We start from the raw sequence: 18,364 nt of genomic DNA on the forward strand, positions 1-18,364 counted from the left end.
ATTTAACAGTAGGTTACTAGACTCTTCCATAAATGAAATCGTCTCAAATTCGCTCAAATTCCTCTTACGCGTCACAATATCCTTCATAAACTTAGCGTAAGTAGGAACCTGAGTAACAAGTTCAGAAAAAGGGACAGTTACCTGAAGGTTCTTCACGATGTCCACGAACTTACCGTACTGTTGCTCGACCCTTGCGTCCTTCAGACGACTTGGGAAAGGTACCCTGGTAGCGATAAGTGGTCCTGCAACCTTTCCTTTACCCTTATCAACGCGTGACGTCTCCACAGCAGGGGAAGATGACACGGTGGCGGTATTAGATACTGAATTAGGAATTCCGCCACTTAATGCACTGGATCGAGTACCTTTACTGGTCGATCGACCAGTTTCTTCTTCAATATCACTCGATCGACCTATCTTGACACTCGATCGAGTGTTTTCTTCAGCATGGTTACTCGATCGACCAACTTGGGGTTCTGTACTTCTCGATCGACCGCCAGTGTCACTCGATCGAGTGACTGGATGATTAGAACTGCTCGATCGAGTGGTTACTGCACACGCAACAAGTATTTCCTGCAGGAACTCGTCTAAATCATCATCTGAATCATCATTAGCTGCCAATGTCTTGTCTTCTTCATGAGGAAGGTCAATTTGGAAGTTCAGTGCACTGAGTGGGTCACAAATTGGAAAAGGCTTGGCTTGATCCGTGGCCTGTGTCAACTATGCGACTTGTTCTTTCAATTCCGATATAACCGTATCAGATTTCTGAAACATACTCAGCATAATGGATTTCAACTCGGCAATTTCTTCTCTTGCGAGGAGGAGAAGCGGTCGTGATATCTTGGCGTAGAAGGGGTAGCAACGCTCTTTATCTCTTCATATAGCTGGGAGAAAGGAACTCCCTGCTTGTACCTCTTATATGCAAGAGCGCGCTCTATACTCGCTACACATTCGTAGAGGTCATGTCCTTCCTCGCCACATCTACCACATGGCTCTGTATGCTCTGTAATCGTAGGCATATTGTCAACCAACCTTCGAAGCAACAGCTAATCTGCAAATTGTCAAAAACTTTGCAGAAAATAAGATCAGCCTCAAAGAATAAATTCCTTGAGACGAAAGACAAACTTAATTTAAGCAACAAAATTGCGCCACCTCCCCCCAAGAACGGCGCCAAAATTTGACACGTCTGTCGCGTACAAAAAAAATAACCAACTGGTTCCAACTAACTAATATAGCTAGGGAAGTCGGGTCGAATCCACAGAGAGGTAGGAATTTGTCTGCTAAACTAGGGTTGCCAAGGTAACCAAAATGGGGGTTTTAAATTGTGATTTCTAAACTAAAAGAGGCAAGGAAAAGAGAAATAAAGGGAGGAGTTTAACAGATAAAGGAGAATAGCTAAGACAAGCGGTTCGCCATAATTATCTGGTCGAGTAATCTAGGTTCCAGGTCAATGCAGTACGGTCTAGGGGGTAGCGAACGTCACCTTTCGGTCCTTAATTCACCCTAAAGTGTAAACAGTTTAACTTTCGCCCTCGCTGCAATACTCTATTGCTTGCTACTAGTCTCCCTCTTCCAACCTTTCGGTCCAGGTCAAGGTCCACTAAGAATAAAGGTCTAATTGCGTCGACTCAATTAGGCAATTACAGTTATTTGTAGCATTTAAACAACAAAGACGGTACCGGTATTGACCTAGTAATTTGATTACTCTCCCTTCAAATCATGGGTTCCCTATAGTCTTAGCATAGGGATTTAGCTACTCATAATTATCAGATTAACAATTACAATAACCAAACAATCCAAACTAAACATGATGAATAATCTAATTGATTGAACGATTATAAGCAAAGAGAGAAAAGGAATTAAAAGCAATAAATACGATAAAGAAATAATTAAATTGATAATACCGAATCCGAGTAGCAAGGTAGAGAGTAGAATTCCAAAGAACAGTGACAAAAGCAACAGATGAAAATGTACGTAGTAAAAAAGATGGGAGTAGCGTAGTGTTCTCCTCAGTCTTATACTGCAAAATTGTCTTAAACCTAATCCATGGACTGATTACAAAAGCCCATAAAGGATTAGGCGGAAATAAACCAAAAACACACGAAATCCCCTCGATCGAGTAAGTTGATCACTCGATCGAACTCTAAGTCACTCGATCGAGCTAGAACCACCTCTCGATCGAGCACTGCTTGCTGAACATCCTCGATCGACTCCTTGAGCTGGTCGATCGACCAGCTTTGAGTGTGTAAAGTATTCGATCGAGGACTAAAGCACTCGATCGAGCTATATAGGCGCATCAGGACTTGAATATCTTCCTTAACTCAGCTCATACGTCCTCCAAGTGTAAGATTCCTTAACTCCGGCTCCTTATTTCTCATAAATGCATACAATTGGGACAATTAAGGCTCGATTTAGCTCCTCCTCGGTCAATTCCTGCAAATTACAATAAACGGACCAAAGTAGAATATTTGGGGGTATTTGTAGCCAGATGCTACATAAAAAACACAGAAATGCGTGTAAAAATGAGGTGAAAACCTTATATAAAAGACACGCATCAACTGTTGCTAGCTAAAACGTGAATAAAGAACAAACAAAATAAATTGCAGCGGAATTAAAAGCGAAGAGAAAAACAACAAAACGATTTTGAATTGGTTCGGCCGACACTCTAAAGGCCTACGTCCAATCTTCTTTTATTGATAAGTGAAGTAATCTACTCCGATCACTTTAAAACACTACACTAGTAGAAAAATATTTTTTTGCGGCTCCTAAATATGGGCTATTTGCGGCGTTTTTAGCATAGCAGCAAATGGCAGGGCAGCAAATAGAAAATACATTTGCGGCGAAAAAAAACGCCTCAAATAAATGTCTATTTGCGGCGTTTTTCTATAGAAAACGCAGCAAATAAATAAGCTATTTGCGGCGTTTTTTAAAAAAAGGAGCCGCAAATAGCTATTTATTTGAGGCATTTTTTGTATAAAGGAGCCGCAAATAGACACATGATAATTTAGTAAAACGCTTCATACCACCTAGATTTATGGATATTTTTTTATAAAATTGGCAGCGTTTCATTTGAGTTGAGCCTACCAAAAATTAAAACCTACAATAACACAATTTCCAAATCCAACCGCAATACCATTATATATAACCATAACTTTAATCCAACAACTTCATTACAACCCATTAACATCAACAATCTTCACAACTAACGTCAAAAACTATCAAGTAGGGCGTGATGTCCACTAATCGTCTAGAAAGCAAAGTCTTACAAGGAGTTTTAGTAGATACAACGGTTTAATGGCTAGCTAATTAACACATCGACTAGTGAAGTACGTAGCCCACTTGTCCCGCACTTCATTTATCTCACAATTAGTGTACGACTCTTCTCCTTGCGAGTTGAAAACCTAAATATAACATAACATAGTAAAATCGTTAATGTGATTATAATTTGGAGTCTTGGCCAAAAAAGAGAGGGCATATGTGGAGGGATAACAAGAAGAGAAGAACATGTGGCATCAAGTGAGGAGTAGAGGAAACAACAGGGACCAACAAGTTTTTAGAATACATACTATATTAAGAAGGTGAAAGCAAAAAGACACCCATAAAAATGAAATAAGACAATTATAAAGTACAGTTATAAAACCGTATAAAACAGAACAACGAAAGGAGAAAAAGCTAATATCGTATTCATATTAGACCACAATGCTCAATTTATACTAGACCATAATATGCTCAATCCACACTAGAGAGGGTCATTTAAATGTCCCACATATGAGTGAAACTATATGATCATCCTGAAAATGGCCGAAAACATACTTTACAAATGATAACATCAAAGAAACCTATAAAAGTAGTCATACAATTCCATAATGGATCACTATCTATAATCTCATGGGCGAAGGAGCATAGGGCATGAACATTGTCAACATATAATTTGTAGGTTTCATTCATACTTAACCATAAGCCAATCTCACTCATTTAACCCAAAAACAAAACATACGAAAATTATTTAAGACATACCGCCAACTTTTCCTACTTAATTAAATAGGGTTGAAGGTCTTTCAAATGAGTTAAAATGCATGGGCTCAAAGGAGAAGACATTTTGACCACTCTAACCTAACATTCTAACCTAAGAGATTATGCTCAAACCACTAGAAGACCATTTATACCCTACTATATAAATGGGAGACAATGAGACGTACCTTCTCCAAGTCAGTTATCACTACTACAAAAACAGGCAACCACAACGGCCCTTTAACAACGCTTATTCACGAAAATCATCAAAACACGTTGTAGAATTTATTCCGCGAATTTTACCAAACTTAATGACAACGGTTATGCGTTGTTAACCGTTGTTATTTCTTTTAACAACGGGTCATACTTAAACAACCGTTGTTAATAAAAAAACTAATAACAACGGTTAAAATTTAACCGTTGTTAATGGTTTGGCGCCAAATTAGTGAAAAGTAATCACAACGGTTATATTAGAACCCGTTTTTAATACGTTTTAACAACGGTTGTAGTCTCAATAACCGTTGTTATTAATATTATGAAAATCTTAAGAACAACATATTGCTTTATTCTGCTATACGCTACAAACACAAACACAAGCTAATACTGCTACTATATCATCCTCCATTCCTCCCTGATCGTCTCTCTGTCTTCATCTCCGTCACTGTTGTCACGTCTTCTCCCCCTCATCGCGCGTGTTTATCAATCAGGTATATATATGTTTCTTAGCAACGCTTATTTCGTTTATTTGTTTGCCTATTATTGTATTTTCTGAATTAGTTGCCTATTATTACGAATGTAGAATAATGACTCGAACTTGGATGATTGATGCAAATATGAGTGACCGCACCTACAAGGATGGTTTAGCTGAATTTTATGAATTCGTTTCGAACAATTTGAAAGGTTCTTCTAGTATTGCATGTCCTTGTGAAAGATGCGGTAATATTAGCTATATGGCTTTTCCGGACGTTAAAATACACCTAGAAAAGTGGAGATTTAGTCGATCCTATACACTTTGGATTTTTCATGGGGAATCATTAGAGGAAGAGAATAACTCTGAAGAAGATGATGTTGAGGTACACGAAAGGCTAACTGATGATCCTGAGTTTGCCGAGTTTTTTGAGTTGGAAGAGTTGGAAGTAGAGAAGTTGAATGTTGGGTCTATAGATAATGAAGAGAATGATGATGATTCCATTGCTTTTGAAGATGTAGGTGATGACACTAGTAATTGGGATGACCTTATTAACAACATGTATGAGAAGTTGTGTGAGTCCAAGCACCTCTTTATCCTGGTTGTAAGTTCACAAAAATGTCGGCTGTGGTGAAGTTGTATAATATCAAGGGGGCAAATGGGGTGAGTGACACGTGTTTCACTAGTTTTTAGCCTTGATAAAGGAGTTGCTTTCTGATGGTAATGTTCTACCCGTTAAGACATATGAGGCGAAAAAACTAATAAGAGGAGTGGGTATGAAATATGAGAAAATACATGCATGTCCAAATGATTGCATATTGTATCGGAAATTATATCAAAACTTAACCAATTGCCCTAAATGTTTGGAGTGGCGTTATAAGGATAAGGAAGGGATCCCGGCTAAGGTGTTGTGGTATTTTCCATTGATACCAAGAGTCATAAGGATTTATGCGAATCCCGATGATGCAAAAATGTTAACTTGGCATGAAACAAGAAGAATAAATGATGGAAAGCTAAGACACCCGACAGATGGTAAGCAATGGAAATCGTTCGACGCTAAGTATCCCGAGTTCGGCAATGAACCTAGAAACTTACGTCTAGCGCTGTCCATGATGGAATGAACCCACACGGAAACATGAGTAGCCAACATAGTACTTGGCGAGTAGTGTTGGCTATTTATAACTTACCTCCATATGTGTGCATGAAAAGAAAGTATTTGATGTTGTCGTTGTTAATTTCCGGCCCTAAACAACCTGGAAATGATATAGATGTATATTTGGAACCTCTTCTAGATGATTTGCGATTGTTGTGGGATAGTGGGATAGAAGTATTTGATGCATATAAGAACGAAACTTTCAATTTGAGAGCGATGTTATTGTGTACAATAACTGACTATCCGCTTATGGCGACCTTTCTGGGCACACAGTTCATGGGAAAGAGGCTTGTCCATTGTGTGGGGAGGATATCGAGTCTGAATACTTGAAGTCTTCTCGTAAGTATGTGTATATGGGAAATAGGAGGTTCTTGTCTCATGACCATTGTTATCGCAAGATGCTGAAAGCATTCAATGGAAGACAAGAACTTCGTCAACCTCCTAGAATTTTGAGTGGGCATGAAGTTTATCAGAAAGTAAAGCATATTGAGATAGATTATGGGAAGAAGAGCGGCTCTAAATTGTCTACTCGTGGGTATAAGAAAAGATCCATATTTTTTGATAAACTTCCATATTGGCCTGACCTGGAGGTCAGGCATTGCCTCGATTTCATGCACATTGAGAAAAATGTCTGTGATAATATTATCAATACCCTTCTCAATGTTCCTGGTAAAACAAAGGATAACGCCGCAGCTAGGGAAGATATGAAAATGATGGGTATTAGGCTAGAGTTGGCACCACAGAAGAGAGGTAATCGTACATTTTTACCGCCAGCAGCTTTTACCCTTTCACGGAATGAGAGAAAAGAGTTCTGTGCATGCTTGAATGGAATTAAAGTGCCACATGGTTATTCGTCGAACATCAAAAGCCTAGTGTCGATGCAAGACCTAAAACTCACCCGGTTAAAGTCACATGATTGTCACACTTTGATGCAACAATTACTACCTGTGGCTATTCGTTCCATTTTACCCGAAAAGGTAAGATATGCTATAACTAGATTCTGTCTCTTCTTCCAGTCCATATGCGAGAAAGTCATCGATCCGGATGACGCGGATTCATTGCGACCTCGTTGTAACCTCTCTCTTTGTCGATTGGAAATGTATTTTCCACCCTCTTTCTTCACTATCATGATTCATCCGACCATTCACTTGGTTAGGGAGATTTTGTACCTTGGGCCCGTGTACTTGAGATACCAGGATCCTTTCGAAAGATTGATGAAAGTCTACAAGGACTATACATCTAATCGGTATCGTCCGGAAGGTTGTATTGCTGAACGCGCTATTTTAGACGAAGCTCTTTCATATTGTTACGCTCATCTCTCCCCTGAGGAGTTGATTGGCGTTCCTAAGAATCGTCATAGTGACTGGATGACCGGAAAAGGTATTAGGGGCCGGGTTGAAAAAATTGTGACACGTGAAATGTTGCATTTAGCACACATGTATGTGCTAAACAACGAAGATGAGGTGCAACCTTATATTCAACAACACAAAGATGAGCTCAAATACGATCACCAAAACAAGACCGAGAAGTGGATTGCGAACGAGCATACGAAGACGTTTCCAGAGTGGTTTAGGAATATTGTCTTACAGTGTACTGATCAAACTGGTGATGACATCTCTCCTAGGTTACTACGTCTTGGTTTAGGTCCAAATGCCGGGGTCACCTTTTACAACAGTTTTGCCATTAATGGATATACTTTTTACACCCGCGAGCAAGATGAGGTGAGCACAATGCAAAATAGTGGTGTGAGTTCTGAATTTGAGGCAATGCACTTTGCTACTTCAAAAGATAAAAAGCCTATTTGGGGAAAATGCCTTTATTATGGTGTTATTCAAGAAATATTGGTACTAGATTACATTGATTTCACACTGCCTTTGTTTCGATGTAACCGGGTTGATAACAACATCCATTGTGTCCGAAAGGATAAGATGGGATTTACGTTGGTCAATCTGGGTAAGGTTGGCAATAATAAGGATGATCCTTTCATAATGGCATCCCAAGCTAAACAAGTGTTCTATGTCACCGATCCTATGGATAAGAAGTGGTCTATTGTACTGTCTATAAGGAAAAGAAGGAGTAGTCCATCCGATAATGATGATGATGATCGGATGTCGTTTTTGAGGGAATGGATCAGTCTACCACTGTATCTTATTTCGACGATGTTGACACTGATCATGAGGACACTGAAAGCATCTATATGCGTGATGACCATGGTGAAGGTATTTGGGTTAACGAAGAAACTATGACATCCAAGAAACGTCCCCGATCCCGAGATAGTTCATCGGGACATGTACGAGTATGCATGCATCTTTGGTGTAAGTTGTCTTATTTTCTTGATCTTATTATTAGATGTGGATGCTTTGGTGTTGAAATTGCTTTGAATAATGTTGCGGTATGTATTGTTACAGTTTGGACCGTAATGGAATTACTGATAATTTAAAAAAAAAAAAAAAGAGGTTCAACAATAACAACGGTTATATTTAAATTACCCGTTGTTAATACTTTCAACAACGGGTGTAGTACTTCTACCCGTTGTCAATTATATTTTTTGACATATTTCATTTTGGCGCAAATTTGGTGAACATATATTACAACGGGTATAGTTTACCCGTTGTAATAAAATTTTGACAACGGTTAATGTTTATTGACCCGTTGTTATAACATACAACAACGGTTTTGTTTTGAGCACCCGTTGTCAATAGGTTGTCTTAATAAAAAACTAATATAGAAACCCATCCAAAGATGCCATACACAAAAACACACACAACATTATTACTCCAACCGTTGGTATCCTGTGTTAATTCTTCTCTCTTCCTCGCTTTTTACATTCTCGTCGCGCCGCCGCCTTGCCCGGCTTCAAGCCCGATTCCGTTGCCTTCCTGCTCGTTCTCTTTATCATCATCATCAACAAGTATGTTCACTTTAATTTTGTGTTTCGTCATTAGGGTTTTAAGATGATCATCTTGTTTCTTTTTTCGTGCATCTGTTTGTTTTTCGTTTTCTTTGTTATCTTTATCATCCCGCATCATCTACTTTACTCCTCTTATCAGGGTTTAGGATTTTAGAAGCTCAATCTGTTGTTTTAAATTTTCATTCCTATTAGGGTTTAGGGTTTTAGATAATACTCTGCATGTACGTTGTTAAGTTGTTCATTTCCAGCTATATCATTCATATTTGGGTTTTAGGATTATCATGGGTGAAAAACGTAAAAGAAGTCAAAAGAATAATGAGCCTGGTGATAATAAGCCTGGTGAGAGGGGTGCTACGAAGTGCAAGAGAGTCCTTGCAGCTATAGCCGCTAAACAGCCGTTCGAAATAACATGGAGTGAGAAGGGTTTCCCTACTGGTCCAAATGCGGGTCTTTTCTCCAGTTGGATTGGTGCTTGCACAAGACAGTTTGTGCCTATCCATTTAGATGATGTTAGAACTTTGAATCCAAAATTGGCGGAGTTATACTTGGCTCGTATAAAGGAAGGCTTTATTATACCCGATATAAGCCATGATGAGTATTTAATGCATAAGGCAGCGGAGGTCCACAGGCAGTGGAAGTGTGCCGTTGCTAGGGATTGGTTGTATGTGGACAAGGCAACGGGGGAGATGCGTAAGAGCCCACCGGAAAACAAGTGTCCCACCATCAAGCAGGAAGAATGGGATCTTTTCAAAAAGATGAGAACTACTGAGAAGTTTCAGGTTAAATATCCTCGCCTTTTAACGATTTACCTATCATTTTTTTAATTAATGAGTCCTTTATATAATCTTTTTATTATCTCATCAACTTGCGCTTTTATATAATTATTTGAAGTCCGTTAGCACAAGAAATCGTGCTAACATTTCATGCAAGAAGGGGAAATTCTATGGTTCTCGAGGCGGTTACAGAAAGATAGAAGAGGACCTCGTAAGTAGCATGCATTATTGCCCTGTGAGACTTTATTTTTTTAATCACACTTGGACTTGCATTGATACACATTTACGTGTATAAATGTTACCATGTTAATGTGTAGGTGGCAAAGGGAGTGAAAGAGGTGGATCGGCATGTAACTTATAAACATGGGCACACGCCTAAAGGATCCCTATTGTCGCATGACAAATACGATGTGGAAGTTTTGGCCAACATAGTAAGCATTATTTTATTAAGACGAGTTCATTACTAACTTTATTATTTTAGTCACAAATATAATTTGAAGTTTATTTAATATATTATAGGATAACGTATTGAAAGAGGTAGAAGAAGGGAAATTCACTCCCAGTGGTCGTAATGACGTTCTTGCTAGAGCGATCGGCCGACCCGAACATCCAGGTCGTTTGAGGGGCGTCCCGTTACAGGTTGGAGTAACGAAATATTATGGGAAAACTGCCCAGATAAAGAAGAAAAGGAAGACTAAGTCCGAGAAGGCTGACAATGTAACATTTATTCTATTATTTTCATTTAAGTTCAATTCACATGTTATTGTTGGGATAAAAATTGCTGACACATTACATTCTTGGCAAGCAGCTTCAGTTAATGGCATCCGTACTACTAAAGCTGAATGCTGGAGGTAAGCTTTCCGAAGAAGAAGTGAAGATGATGGAGGATGTCATTTCTAAAGGGGGTAATAATAAGGTACAACAGATTGGTGAAGAGGCCGCTACTACCTTGGCAATACATGAGAAGGAAGTATCGGTCAACGAGATTCGAAGGATCGGTACCTAATAATGCTTCTAAAGTTGTAACAACTAAAGCCGATCAGGTACCTAATATACTTCCTTATTTTTCTTTTTTTTTTTTTTTTTGTAAGATCGGGGGTGTGTTCACCGCCAACTTCGACATGGTGCCATTGAATTGGTTAATTTTATTAGGTAAATAATGGGTCCGAAAAGGAGATGCAACTTGATGAGAAGACGGTGATGGAAAACAAAGATACATCCCCTTCAAGTCGGTTCCCTGTTTTCAGTAAGGTATGCATGAAGTGTTTAATTAGTTAAATTTATATGAATGTTGAAGTTTGTGCAAAAATCGGCCCGAGACAGAAAGCGTTTTTGCAAAATCTTTTGAATCTTTGAAGCGTTTTTGCAAAGATATAATAATAATGTATGTATGTGTATATTCCTCAAAGCCGTAAACAAGAGGCCTGTTATTCTTGCTGACCCTAATAGAATCGAAAAGCCACATGTGCGTGTTGGCCGGGTCTCGTAGAAAACAAACCTGCAGCAGTGAAATCGTAGTTCATGGCGAAAAACTTTTGCCGAATCATAGAATAGTAGAGATAACTACAGTCAATCCAGGCCATGAAAAACTTCCACCGCTGTCCCGGTTCGTGACGACATTACCATTCTCGGGAGATGCGCTTGGAAGTTTCATCCAATGGCTCGATACTCACATCTTCTTGGCGAAGATATCTCCGCCTGAGAAGCGGAAAGCAGTTGGGGTTAGAAGAAACACCTTTATATATATATATATATATGTGTTACATTTTTAATTGTTGAATGTTTTTATATGTTATTTTTTTTTTGTAGGGAACAAAAAAGGCGGCTTTGGCGGATAAGCCTAAGTCCACAGACATGCCAACGACCTCGACTTCACAACAACTTGATGAGGTATGTATTTAATTAAGTACGCTTTTATTTTTATTACTCCAACTAGGATATGTTATTACCTTTGGATTTGTTATTATTTTAATTATCTATACTACATGTGTAGGCTGGTGGTAGTAGCACCACATCAAAGACTCATTCTTTCCCGGCCGTGAAAGTTAGGAGTATAAACTCCACAATATATAAAGGGAAGGATTACATGCAAAAAGTAAGAACGGAGACGATGATGAGACTGTATGAGGAGGTGGCCATCGCACAGCCTCCGAGCAACCGATAATTATTCCGCTCGAGGAGGATATTCTAGGGGCTGAGCGCCAAGCTGCTATATCATGGGATCTGCTAGCCGTATGGGCTGGACTAGACCAGATTGATATATCACACATATTTGTTTGGATGAAGTAAGTTTCTTAATAAATAATTTCATAGTCTAATATTCTGACTACTAGGTAGATAGTGTTTTAAATACCGGAATTAATACCGTAATAATGTAGGATATTGCAATTGAGAGTGATCCCCGAGAAGAAAATTCCATCTGATCACTACGGATTCCTGTGCCCCTATGTTTTATCTTTATTTATTTTGGATTTCTCGTTCGATCAACGGGTAGATTATATTGCTCAGCAATTGACGACAAACAAGAAGCTGATTTTTGGCGTTTATAATGAAAAAGGGTAATAAACAAATTAATATTACGTTTCCCCCTACAATTGCATTTTCATAACTAATACTCCCTCCAAGTGATATGTATCTTCCCCTTTCTCTAATATATGTGAGGAGTATTTTATTGAAAGGGGAAGATTGATAAAACTTGGAGGGAGTATATGTACTTGTTAATAATGATGATGTCTCTTGATGTAGGACTCATTGGGTGCTAGCAGCCATCATGCCGACAAAGAAAAAAGTTTTCTGGTTGGACTCTTTACATCAAAGAAACCAAGCGAGACTTTTAAGCGCTTGATTAATATGTAAGTTTATAATACTGATTTATTTATAATAACATTAAGTTTCAATTTTTATTTATAGAAAAAAGCTCATTTTTGCCCCTACCAAAATGAGTTTTACGCCTCCTTTTTTTTTTTTTTTAAAAAAAGGGCCTTTGAGAAGAGAAGAGCAAACGAGCGGGATCAACCCACGAAAGATTCTGATGTTGGCCCTGATTTTATTACGATAACAGGGGTACGTGCTCAAATACAATAATATTAAGTGCAAAATCTGTGTTTAATACTAATACAATACCTAAAGTTCAAGATTCTGATGTAAGCCTTCTCTCGTCTGTTTGTTTTTATGTAATAATAGCCTCGCCAGCCAGATAGCATACAATGTGGATACTACGCTTGTCGGTTCATGTTGGAGATTATTAGGCGAAGATATATCATTATTCCTCCAAAGGTTAGTAATTTAATAATGTGTTTATTACTTTTTTTAAATTAGAGTTAATGTTGTCTTGCTTGCTGCTATATATGCCATGATGTTGCTATGTTGTCTTGCTTGCTGCTATATATACCATAATGTCTTCTCTTTGTTTTTTCCGCAGTATGCAATCAACCCGTCAGAACAGATTGAGCAGTACTCAAATATAGATATAGACGAGGTAAGAGACATGTGGGGCAACTACGTCTTAGAATATATTAGAAATGCATGATACTCAGAGTTTAGATCAACTTATTAGTAAATTTTTGTTGAAGTTAGGGAATGATTAGTTCATGTAAATTCAACTCCTTGTAAGTATATATATATATGATGCAGCTGCTGTTGTGGTTGAATTGAATGTATTGAGTTCTGATGAACCCAGCTGTGATTTATGCTGGTGCTGCTGATATATGCAGGTTTTTGAATGGCATGAAACAAATTAAATTTTTCAAAACATTAGGAGTTCGTAATAAAAACGGTTACTAAAAAAAAACCGTTGTGAATACCTTTAACAACGGGTTAATAAAAATAACACCGTTGTGAATGACATTCACAAATACCCGCGCATAATATTCAACAACAGGTTTTAATCGAAGAACCGTTGTTAAAAGTATTCACAATTTTGGAGGTAAAATTACAACAACGGGTATTAAACAAAGAACCGTTGTTACTAATAATTTCAACAACGGGTATGTAACATAAACCCGTTGTGAAAAGACTTCATAATTTTGGAGGGAAAGTTACAACAACGGTTATACATAGGACAACCGTTGTTATATTATTCCCTCCAAAATTTTGAGACACTTTCCACAACGGAGAACACCCAACAACAACGGCTTTTAACCGTGGTGAATACTTTTAACAACGGTTTCACTAAATAAGCAAACCGTTGTAAATACCTTCTACAACGGCCGCTTTAACAACGTCCGCTTTTTTATTTTACAACGGTTTTTACCCGTTGTTATAGGCTGTATCTGTAGTAGTGTATACTCGTGCATCTCTTCACTATGTCATACATGTAACACATCACAAAATAGCCAGACTCGAAGCACCCGTTTCGTTGAGGGCACTAACACATCATATAAAAATTTAGATGAGATAGTTGCAATTGAAATACGAGCTAATAATATAAAATGAGCTTAAAATATTCTGAAAATGTATCAATCACCTTAATAGATTTCCACAATGGCTCTTTCCTTTTCACCTTTATTTCACCACCAGACATTTTGTACCTTTTTAGGGAGCTACGTACCATACAAAAATTCATAAAATTAGTTATAAGTAACGCTCATGTAGGCTAGATAAATAAGAAAGCTTAAACTACCGTTACTTGCCTAAGAACTAACATCTTCATATACAACTTGCGACCTTCTTTAAGGGCAACCGAGTCGAACTCATATATGGTATAAGTTTGTGGAGAAATAGCGAGTAGAACCCACTGCTTACTGCATTTAAAAGATAGCACCAAACACAGTTTACTAAATACTCATCACGCAACGAAATCAAATGAACGATCTAAAATGGCTGAAAGTATCCCGTCAGCAAATGGTTTAGCCAAAACTCTACTATCTAGTCAGCGGCAAAGTATAAGAATACAGTGAATGATCTAAAATGGCCGAAAGTATCAGTTTTACCTATCAATAATTGAGGCCAAGATGAATTCATGGCCATTTTGAACTGACTTCATAAATGCTCTAGTAATATATGCAATTGCAGTCTCCGCTTTTTTAATCAATTTGGCATCTGAAGTTGCATCGGGGCACAACCATCCTAACCGAGGTTGGGTAACGGCTTTCACTAGATCATCTCGAAGGGCCCTGCATGTACATACTGGTGGATTAGGTGTATGTAAATAAAAACTAATTCAAATAAAAATTCAAATAGATCTAGATAAATTACAAGACCTTATGAAAATTTGAATGATCTGGATATTAAGCTCACACCCCTCGAGAAATTGGCTTAGATCATCTTTGTATACTTCCGTGTTTTCATCGGTGTTATAATAAAATAAATCGGCGTCAAAGTAAATGTTATAGGTCTCTCCATCAACCATTGTATCAAGAAGTATTTTCAGCCATTGCAAATCCGGACTTAGACTCCACCATGGGTTCCTCGGTTGGTACTTTTGTTGGCGTCGTCGACAATTTCGAATGGTGTGAGTTGCTACCCATTACTTCAAGTTGTGGAGGTAGTGTGTCCTTCTGCTCACCCAATTAATGAAACATTATTAAATTTAGGACATTTTATACTCACCTTTGCTCATACCAGAACTTTCTACATTATACCCATATGTTTTTTATTTTTCTACCATATACCCCTATTGTTTCTAATTTTCTACATTATACCCCTTAACCTTCCAAATTTATCTCATATGCCATTAACCAACATTCACCCTCCATCACCCACATTAACCACCATTCCCCTAACCACTCGAAAAATCAGCACTACTCCTTAGTCCTCACCCACACCTCTTCCACGACACAACCACCCACAACCACGACAAAGCCAGACTACAACCTTGTCACAACCCAACCATTGTGTCCAGATTGTATCATTGACGCTGAAATAGTGCCAAAACTCCGTACCCTATCTTAAAATCCGGGTTGGGAGAGGGAGTTACGATAGCTGCTGGTGTTTTGGGTGGAGGTTTTCATTTTTACTATTATTGATGTTGGCCTCACGATTAGGAAGTTTTTGGTGTGTTGAATGTGAGGTGGTGGTGACTAGTGAGGGGATGCATTAGGTGTGATGGTATGGTGATAGCGGGCTATCCAATGAGAAAAACCAGGGGATTAATCAATGTCAAATAAGATAGTAACAATAAAGTTAAGTTAATGGCCATATGGTAGAAACTTGCAAGATAGGAGGGTATAATATAGAAAGCTAGAAAGAGTAAGGGTATATGGTAGAAACTTAAAAAAGAGAAAGGGTATATGGTCGAAAATCCCTAAAAACAACTATAAAAATGAGAGATTTTCTATCTCGATTTCGATATACTGTAAAAATAATTATACATATTGGCCATCCCACATAGTCACATTAACTTATTGAATAACCCAATAGGCACCTAAACCCAGAAAACAGCAACATGACCATTGAAATTTTAGAAAACAACAAAAAGAATAAACAATTAGCACCCAAAATACGGCATTAAAAACCCGAAATAGCAGGAAAAATGCACTTAAAATCCATAAAACAGCAGCATAAGGATTTTAAAACCAGAAAACAACAGGAAAAACACAAAAACAACAACACAAACGCTTATAAAAATCATAAACCAGCAATAAAAGAAGCCAGTTAAAACACAATTAAAAACAACTAGTCCCTCCCCATTTTGGCTCCTACTACAACTGCTACTATTGATATTCTTGTTGTTGTAATTATTATTCCCATTAACAACAAAAAAAAGCACCAACTCAGCAAGTGTAGCTTTTAAGCAACTAAGAAATTGTAACTATTCTAGATCGACACAACTATTTTCGCCATAATCTACTTTCAAATCTCAATTAACACAGTAAAATTGGCAGCATAAAATGGACAAATATTTATTAGTTAATGGGTAATTCACAAAATTGAGCCAAAAAAAATGATAGCACAAGTAAATGGGAAAGAGGGCTTACTGTTTATGATACTTAATGTTGAGAACGACGAGTAAATGAGAAATTCCGGCGTGGATTGGTGATATCCGATGAGACCTTGGACGAAAACGTAAACCCCCTTTCTTAAGTCACATAAACCCTAAAAGAGATAATTAACACTGAATCAACACTCCAATTAACAAAAAGATAAACATAAACCCTAACAAAAGATAATTAATAAAAAAAAAACATAAACCCTAACAATAACACAGAATTTAATCGAAAACATAAACAATTAACAATGAATTTACATACCTAATATCCAAATAATAGAAGGCAGGTTAAATTCCGGCGAGGTGGCGCGGTGGTGGTGAGGGACGAGTGGTGAGGGACGAGTGGTGAGCTGGTGACAATGTTCGCGCAGGCTGCTTCAAGGGTTTTTTCTTTAGTTTTGGTAAATTGATATTGGGTAGTGGTAATAATTGGTAAAGTGATATTGATGAATGTCTAGGAGTACTGAACTACTGATAGACGATAGTGGGTGAGTTTTTATTTTATTATTATATTGTTTTCTTTTGCTGCGTTTGTAGCAGTGACGCCGCACATATAGTATTTGAGGCGGTTTTTTAATAAAACGCCTCAAATAGTTATATGATTTAAAAAAAAGTTATTTGCTGCTATTAGGCTAAAACGCCTCAAATAGCGAGCCGCAAAAAAATATTTTTCTACTAGTGCTAACAACAAAAGGACCAACAACCTACTCCAGTTGCGACACCAACAACCTACTCCGGTTGCGACACAAGTTCTAAGACTACTCCGTCTATGAACTAAAAGACCAACAACCTACTCCAGTTGTGACACGAGTTCTAAGACTACTCCGTCTATGAACTCGACACTCTAACTAGAATGTTTACAAGACCAAGTTTCCTCAAACTGATTCTTTAAAAGAATTGAGAAGGACAACTTATTGGTACAAACGATTCTAGATGAGAGAGTACAATACTGTGAAGTAACAGTGATTTCGACTGACTCACTTGAAGACTTAGAAGAGTTTTTGCAAAGAAAATTTCGAGTTCTTAAAAACTGATTTTGCAAAAATACTTTTGATTTCTCTGCAAAGTCTTGCTTTCAAAGTGAAGAGAAGGGTTCCTTTTATAGAGGAGGCACACAAGAGGAGGCAAGCTAGGGTTTGTGAGTCAAAGCATTTGAAAAGAAACAAAGACTTTGGCTTTCCCAAACTAGCACCAAAGTGGCTTGTTTCTAAGGATCAAAAAGGAGAAAAGAGAGTTTGTAACTATCCTTAAAAAGCTCTTGTGTTTTCAGAAATTTAACATGTGAACCAAGCAAAAGAGGACAACTCTTGAAAGAGCATTTTGGAAAGAAATAAGCTTTGGTTTCATAAAGTAAGGGAAAGACTTTTTACTATTTTGGAGAAAAACATTTTAGGATATTCAAAGCATATTCTTTTCAAAGACCACCCTTCAATATTTCAAGTTTAAAACTTCTTTTAAAGCTGATGGATAAAAGCCCATTTTAATAAGAGTGAAATATTCACGATGAAAGACTTGCTTCAAGTGTGACGGGTCAAACGTGACTGTCAGGCACACTGTTACCCGTTATAAGTAACGATATGCTTGACTGTTACCATTATATGTATTCTACCCTTTCATCTTTACATAGGTTGACAAAACGACTCTAAATCTTGGGTACCAAATTATCAACCATTCTTGACTTTGACATTGATTAATTCTTGCTTGAGGAGGTTGTATTATTCCTGAAATAGTACACTTAGAAACATGATTAAATTGGGCATGTCATCATCAACAAATATGTCCTAACAGGGGTAATACTACTGATGCTGAAATGGAATATTTTTAAGATTGTGTGTCTATTTCTGGTATGGAGGATGTAGAGGCTACTGGTGCACTTTTCACTTGGTCTAATAAAAAGGAACCA

General features: G+C 37.7%; 1 long non-coding RNA gene across 1 annotated transcript; it reads right to left on the minus strand.

The window, feature by feature from the left end:
• Positions 1–3,216: 3,216 nt before the first annotated feature.
• On the minus strand, positions 3,217–16,797 carry LOC141598337 (uncharacterized). The gene is made up of 3 exons (XR_012523428.1): positions 16,724–16,797; positions 16,451–16,568; positions 3,217–3,398 (listed from the first exon to the last, which is right to left on the minus strand). It is a non-coding gene; the product is annotated as an uncharacterized LOC141598337 (long non-coding RNA).
• Between the last annotated feature and the right edge of the window lie 1,567 nt (positions 16,798–18,364).

Source organism: Silene latifolia, chromosome 9 (genome assembly GCF_048544455.1).
Source record: "Silene latifolia isolate original U9 population chromosome 9, ASM4854445v1, whole genome shotgun sequence".
Taxonomy (NCBI): Eukaryota; Viridiplantae; Streptophyta; class Magnoliopsida; order Caryophyllales; family Caryophyllaceae; genus Silene; species Silene latifolia.